Source organism: Telmatherina bonti (assembly GCF_933228915.1).
Source record: "Telmatherina bonti genome assembly, chromosome: 16".
Classification (NCBI taxonomy): Eukaryota; Metazoa; Chordata; class Actinopteri; order Atheriniformes; family Telmatherinidae; genus Telmatherina; species Telmatherina bonti.
The window spans coordinates 9,031,010-9,037,670 of record NC_136614.1 but is presented as its reverse complement, the minus strand read 5'-3'; positions in this window follow the sequence as shown (position 1 = coordinate 9,037,670).

Genomic DNA, 6,661 nt, shown 5'->3' with positions numbered 1-6,661 from the left:
AATTATGGAGTAAAGAAAATATCATTTAACTAAAGGGCATTAGAGGGCAGCATAAATAATGTTTTTTCCACAGACTTATCATTATTGCTTACATAAAGTACACACCTCTGGTCTAAATGTAAAGATAAAAATGAAAAAATGTCTGTTCTTTCAGGTGTCTTTCCTCAGGCCCTAAAAACAGCCATCATCAAGCCACCACTGAAAAAGAACTTAGACTTGTTATTCATGAAGAGCGACAGACTGATAAACTTCCCATTTCTTTCTAAGATTATAGAAAAAGTTATTTCAACAGCTACACGACTTCCTGACACTAACTGTTTTGAAGTCTACCAGTCAGGTCTTTATTCACTCCAGCACTGAGCCTGCTCTATTTAAGGTCCTAAAAGACATCCACTTGAGCACAGATAGCAGCAACATTTCAGTCCAGCTTTGACTGGAATTCTTTTGACAGAGTTGATCCTAATGGTTTACTAAACCGGAGGGGAAAACTGTGTTGGACTCTTTAACACTGCAAGTCAGTAGATCAGGTACTATTAAAAAGACGGACTACTTTGTCCATTGTTAACTATTCATCTGATTAAACTAAAATAACTGTTAAATCACAAGTTGTTGCCCACCGCCTTACCTGATACAACCACCAAAACCTGTTACTCAATAGGAACCACCAAGAAGTTATAAAAACCCAACCCTTTAGATGAGCCCAGTCTTTTCCATCCAAACCCAAGAGCACAAAGGATCTTGTTATTATTCTGCCAATTTTTGGCATGCTACTCCTCCTACACCATTTAAGTCACTTCATCTGTTCACATCTTATACCATGCAGCTTCTTAAGAAGATGTGTGCCATGACTTTTGCCATTTCATATCTTCGTAGTTTTTTTTTTTTTTTTTAGATATTTAGCATTTTGTAAAAATAAATTCTGCCTTGTGATTGGATCAAAGTCCTTCAAACCAAATGCAGATTGGACACTAAAAAAATTCAGCTCAGCTATTGGTTGGTTTTTGCATAATGAGTTAAAAACTGCTTCAATGGGGGTTCGGAGCGCTGCACTAGTTTCCAGTGGCCGGTACATGGCAACCATATGAATACTGGCAACTTCCATTTAATTTGGCAGAGTTTCACAACAGTCATGGACACGTAGAGATCTGTCCTGTGCTACCTAAAAACTAACAAGTTTTACATAAATTCATGGTGGAACTTTAGTTTTATTTAAACTGTTTTTATTCACAATGTGTCAAGTTAGATGATTGCTTCCAGCTGTGTTCTTCAACTGTCAATGTCTGTTTGTTACTATATAATAATTAGCATAGTATCAGCTCAGACTTTTTGCATTTTTTTTTTTTTTTAAAATAGGGCGTAAACTTGTAACATCAAGTCAACTCAGTACTTCTATTTTGTCATTTTGCCACTTTATCCATTCAAATATTAAACTATTAACCTCATTCAGGAGATATCTGTGGCTTTTTCCCTTTTAAACTTTTTCAGTTCATTCATTCATTTTCCGAACCGCTTATTCCAATTCAGGGTCGCGGGGAAGCTGGAGCCTATCCCAGCTGGCTTTGGGCGACAGGCAGGGTACACCCTGGACAGCTCGCCAGTCCATCGCAGGGCCACACAGAGAGACGAACAACCACGCTCACTCCTAGGGGCAATTTAGAGTGACCAATTAACCTAACATGCATGTCTTTGGATGGTGGGAGGAAGCCGGAGTACCCGGAGAGAACCCACGCATACACGGGGAGAACATGCAAACTCCACACAGAAAGGCCACTGACCAAACCAGCCAAGGATTGAACCAGCGACCTTCTTGCTGTGAGGCCACAGTGCTAACCACTGCGCCACCGTGCAGCCGACTTTTTCAGTTATTCAGGTTTTTGTCAATTTTTCAATTCTGTCTTGTGATTAGAGAAAACAGAAATTCAACTCAGCAACTGGTCCATTTGTGCATAATGAGCGGCAGACTGCTTCATTAGGGTGCACAGCAACACAAATGTATAGTGGTGTACAAGGCACAGGTTCTCATCTAGCATCTAACAGAGCTTCTTAATGGTCAGTGTTTGAATTTTATGAGGCACGTTCAGAGGCTTTCACCTGGTGCTGTTGATTATTCACCTCCAGCTGTGTGCTGCTCAGACTGCAAGTTACAGTCTTAAAGGAGGCAAGATGCAACATCATTATTGTTGGGGAAATAAAAAGATTGTTTTAATTTCAGAACACGGGTATTTTAGAAGACCACATAAGCAGATTTAAGTGTTCACAGTGATTTAAAAATAACCAAACACAAATTTTTACTGTGACTTTAAATTCATAGTTATATCTGAAACCTGTTATCTAGTCAAACTTTTGTTGCTGGTTCAGAGGTCTGCACCAGATCTCAGTGTCTGGTACATTGTGGTCTTGACTCCCATTTTCTTTTCTGAAAAAATATCAAGTCAGCTCAGTACCTCCTAATAGTACCTCTTAATAGCCCCTAAAAAAGAAAAGTGTTCCTTTACATGGTATTGCTTTGATGAAAGGGTTGTGGCTCAGAAGTTCACAGGTTTAAATCCAGAGACGGCATCATGTAAAATAACAGTGCTTCTTTCCAAATGGTTACCCTGATGTTCAGAAAACCATGGTTTCAAGCTACTACATCTGTTGGGCTATTTCACCTATTCAAATATGAAACTTTCCAGGTCATTCTGATATGTGTGCTTTCGCACTATTTATAACTATCTTTATCTTTATCACAGCAGTTTAGTTCAACCTTTCCCTTTTTTTGTGCGTGGTGCAACCAGCAAAGTCTGTTTGTTATTAACTAAATCAGCATAGTTAGGATCAGCTACGATTTTTTTAAATGTATCTTTTTTTAAAAAAAAAAAGAAAAAAAAAGGAGGGCCTGTTATATCAAGTCAGCTTTGTACCTCTTAATACCTATTAATAGCACCTAAAATGAACATTTACCTCATCACCACTAGATGGCTAAGACCAGAAATTAAAAGAAACTCTGCGGTTTTCAATCTATGGTGCTTTTCAGTTGACCAAAAGGTCAATGGCTTCTTCTTCACAGCAGTTTTGTTCAACCTTTCCCTTTTAGTAATCCTGCTGATTACACGCTGATGGAAGTTCTAAAAAGGCATTTTTATGCCAATAGCAAAACTCTTCAGTAGTTCTGCCAGTACCTTGAACATCCTCTTTTCAATAGAAAAGTTCTACCTTTTTCCACACATGTATATCTGGGCAAAATGGTGGCCAAGTGGTTATGAGAATGGGTCTTCGCACTAGATGTTGTAGATTTGAATCCCAAAAGTAACATTTCACCAAATATTTCCACACAGTACAACTTATCATCTCCTTCCACTTTTTATTTTTCAAGAAATTACTCCTCTCTCTCTGCAATTTTCATCACTTCAAAAACAGGTTTTTTTTTTTTGTTTTTTCTTTTTTGGGATATCTCTTATATTTTATCAGATTGGAAAAAATACTGCACATCTGCTAGCGGCTGTAATGTGCTGCCACTAATTTCAGTGACAACTTCAGCTTCTTTGCATTATACATCATTAACTAGACATTATTACATTCACACTTGCTGTTATGTAAGAACAGCAAAAATTCTAGTTGGCCTTTACATCCAAAGCGTAAACAAGCATAAGGCAAACACATAATCAGAAGAGAAGAGCAGAAACATGCGTGAACATTTTTTTTTATCTCTTCGTTTTTAATCAGTTAAAGCTGTAACGTGTAGTAAAAAAGTAATTTCTCTTTTTAAAATGGGCCTGATGTCTCCTCTCATATCGGTTTTGTGGCGAGAGGAACAGCAGCAGTTTGGAGACGCGGCTTTGATGGCTGCGCTGCACTGGCTCAATCTGCTCGGCTCTGATCGACTCAGTTCTGCTCGGTTCTGCTGGGCTCAGGTGGGTTCTGCCAGCACTTACCTGCATCCATGACCAGACTGAAAGTGAAACATGCAAATTTCCATCAGCTGGTTTACCTTCAGACATGAATGTATACTAATGAAGCGCGTGGATGAAAACATTTAAAATCTACTGCAGCGTGTTGTAAAACAACTGCAGAATCACCTAAAATGAATCTTATACTTTTGTTTGTTCAGTTTCGGTCAACAATACATTTTATTTCTTTTTCTCCAGTTTCAAATTAAAATGCAACAAATGCATTTTCCCAGAGCTCAAGTTAAAAAAAAATTGATGTCTTTGTCTATTATTTAAATCAGTCGCTGACTAAAATTCAGGAAGTTAAAATAGTTGCTTTAATGGCAAAAAGTTGTGCAATTAAAATTATATACATTACAAAGTCTGTAATTGATCAGATGAATTTTTGTAATCAAATTCTGCCCCTAATGTGTGTGTGTAATATATATCAATATAATTTGTGTGTGTGTAAATATATATATATATATATATATATATATATATATATATATATATATATATATATATATATATATATATATATATATATATATATGTATATATAATATGTGTGAATGTATGTGTGTGTGTCTTAGGTACAGCAGTCACACCCGGTAACAGAATGATTTCCTTCTGCTTCGTGTCTGTTTAACCTGTTTCTGTTTATCAGATGTTTCACACACACGTGCACACACACCTTTGTGTGTGTGTGTGTGTGTGTGTGTGTGTGTGTGTGTGTGTGTGTGTGTGTGTGTGTGTGTGTGTGTGTGTGTGTTAACCGCTGCAGCTCCTTTTGATGATGATGTCTGACTGGATGAAGACTGAAACGGAAACTGATCTGATCTCATTAGAAGGAATGTGGCTCAACAACAACCTGCTGAACTCACCTTTCTGTTTCACTGCCTGTATATCCAGGTTTGTCTAAACTGTGGTCCAGCCTGTGGTCCAGCCTGTGGTCAAACCTGTGGTCCAGCCTCGTGTCCAACCTGTGGTCCAGCCTGTGGTCCAGCCTGTGGTCCAGCCTGTGGTCCAACCTGTGTTCCAGCCTGTGGTCCAACCTGTGGTCCAACCTGTGGTACAGCCTGTGGTCCAACCTATGGTACAGCCTGTGGTCCAGCCTGTGGTCCAACCTGTGGTCCAGCCTGTGGTCCAGCCTGTGGTCCAACCTGTGGTCCAACCTGTGGTACAGCCTGTGGTCCAGCCTGTGGTCCAACCTGTGGTACAGCCTGTGGTCCAGCCTGTGGTCCAACCTGTGGTCCAGCCTGTGGTCCAACCCCTTGGTTCACCCTGTGGTCTGCTTACTGGGACAGGTCCAAAGAAGATGATGGAAATCACTGTTAAAAAGTGTTGTCATGACGACAGAAAATAAACTAATTAATTTTTAATTATATTGAACAGAAGAAAATGATAATCAGAAATGTGACATCATAAAAAGAAATCAAGCTTGTTTTGATTTATTTAAGTCTAAAATGTTCAAACACATTTAGCCTTTGTCTCATTCATACGCATATTTAAAGAGACTGTAGATGTTTTTAAAAAGAGACAACTTTTTTAGTTTAGCTTTTAGTTTAATTCTTCTTTTCTTATTTAACACGTATTTAATTTTTTTAAATCTATTTTCTATTGTTTTCTTACCTAATTTTATGACATATATGTACTCTTTCTGTATTTGTTTAATCTTATTGTTCTAATTATTGTTTTAAAGAATTAAAGTTTTATATTCATGTCATTGTTTTATTTGATCCTATTTTATCTTTTCAACTGTTCAGCTCCATTTCTTTTTCTCATGAGGATCCTGACAGACAGCTGCTCTTCCTCCTGAGCTCCAGTCGCAGAAAATTCCCATCAGGAATGTTTCAGTCTTCATTTAACTTTAAGCTTCCTTTAACTCTTTAACTCCTGAATTTACTCACATCTTTAAAAAAGAAAAAATATAATAAATATAAATATATAAAAATAAAGATTAATAAAGAACTAACGCAGAGATAAATAAGAGTGAATATGAGCAAATAAATAAAATAGAATAACAAGACATGAATAAAAAAAAACCGAAGTGGTTTGATGCAAATTTGCAACACCAGGCGTAAAAGGTTCGACACAATCTGTCTGAAATCTCTGGTTCTGGCGGTCCGTTCAGCCCCTCAGAGTCCTCCTGCTGCTGCCACAGCCGAGCCGTCTGGGTGGTTCTGGAAGGTCCGACAGAAAAGCAGCAGCTTGAACTCAGAATATTTTAATCTGTGTGTGTGTGTGTGTGTGTGTGTGTGTGTGTGTTTATTCTGAGCTGAAACTAAAGTTCTGTCAGCAGGTGATCCGACAGGTGCAGCAGGTGGGTCCAGGTGAGTCCGCGTGCGTGTGAGCACCCGGTCCGACAGGTAACCCCTCCCTCCACCTGGTCTGACCGGTCAGAGCTTCATTCCTCTGCAGGTGAGCAGGTCCAGGTATAAATGTGGAGGTGGAGCATCAGAGCGTCAGAACGAAGCCGGCCGGCGCTGCTGCTGATCCTCTCTGGTCCAGTGGTTCTACACACTTCAACAGCACTAAGTCCGTTTGTGAAATGTTTAGGACCACTTGACCCGGGCGAAGGAGCTCACACCTGCAGCCACTCACCTGGAGAACACCTGGAGAACACCTGGAAGCCTTCAGACTCATCAGGTTGGTCCAAAGCCTTCTGTCTCAGAGCCTGAACTCACCTGTGCGACAGTACCAGAACTCGGCTCCATTTCTTCCTTTTGATGAGTCAGCAGTTGTTGTTT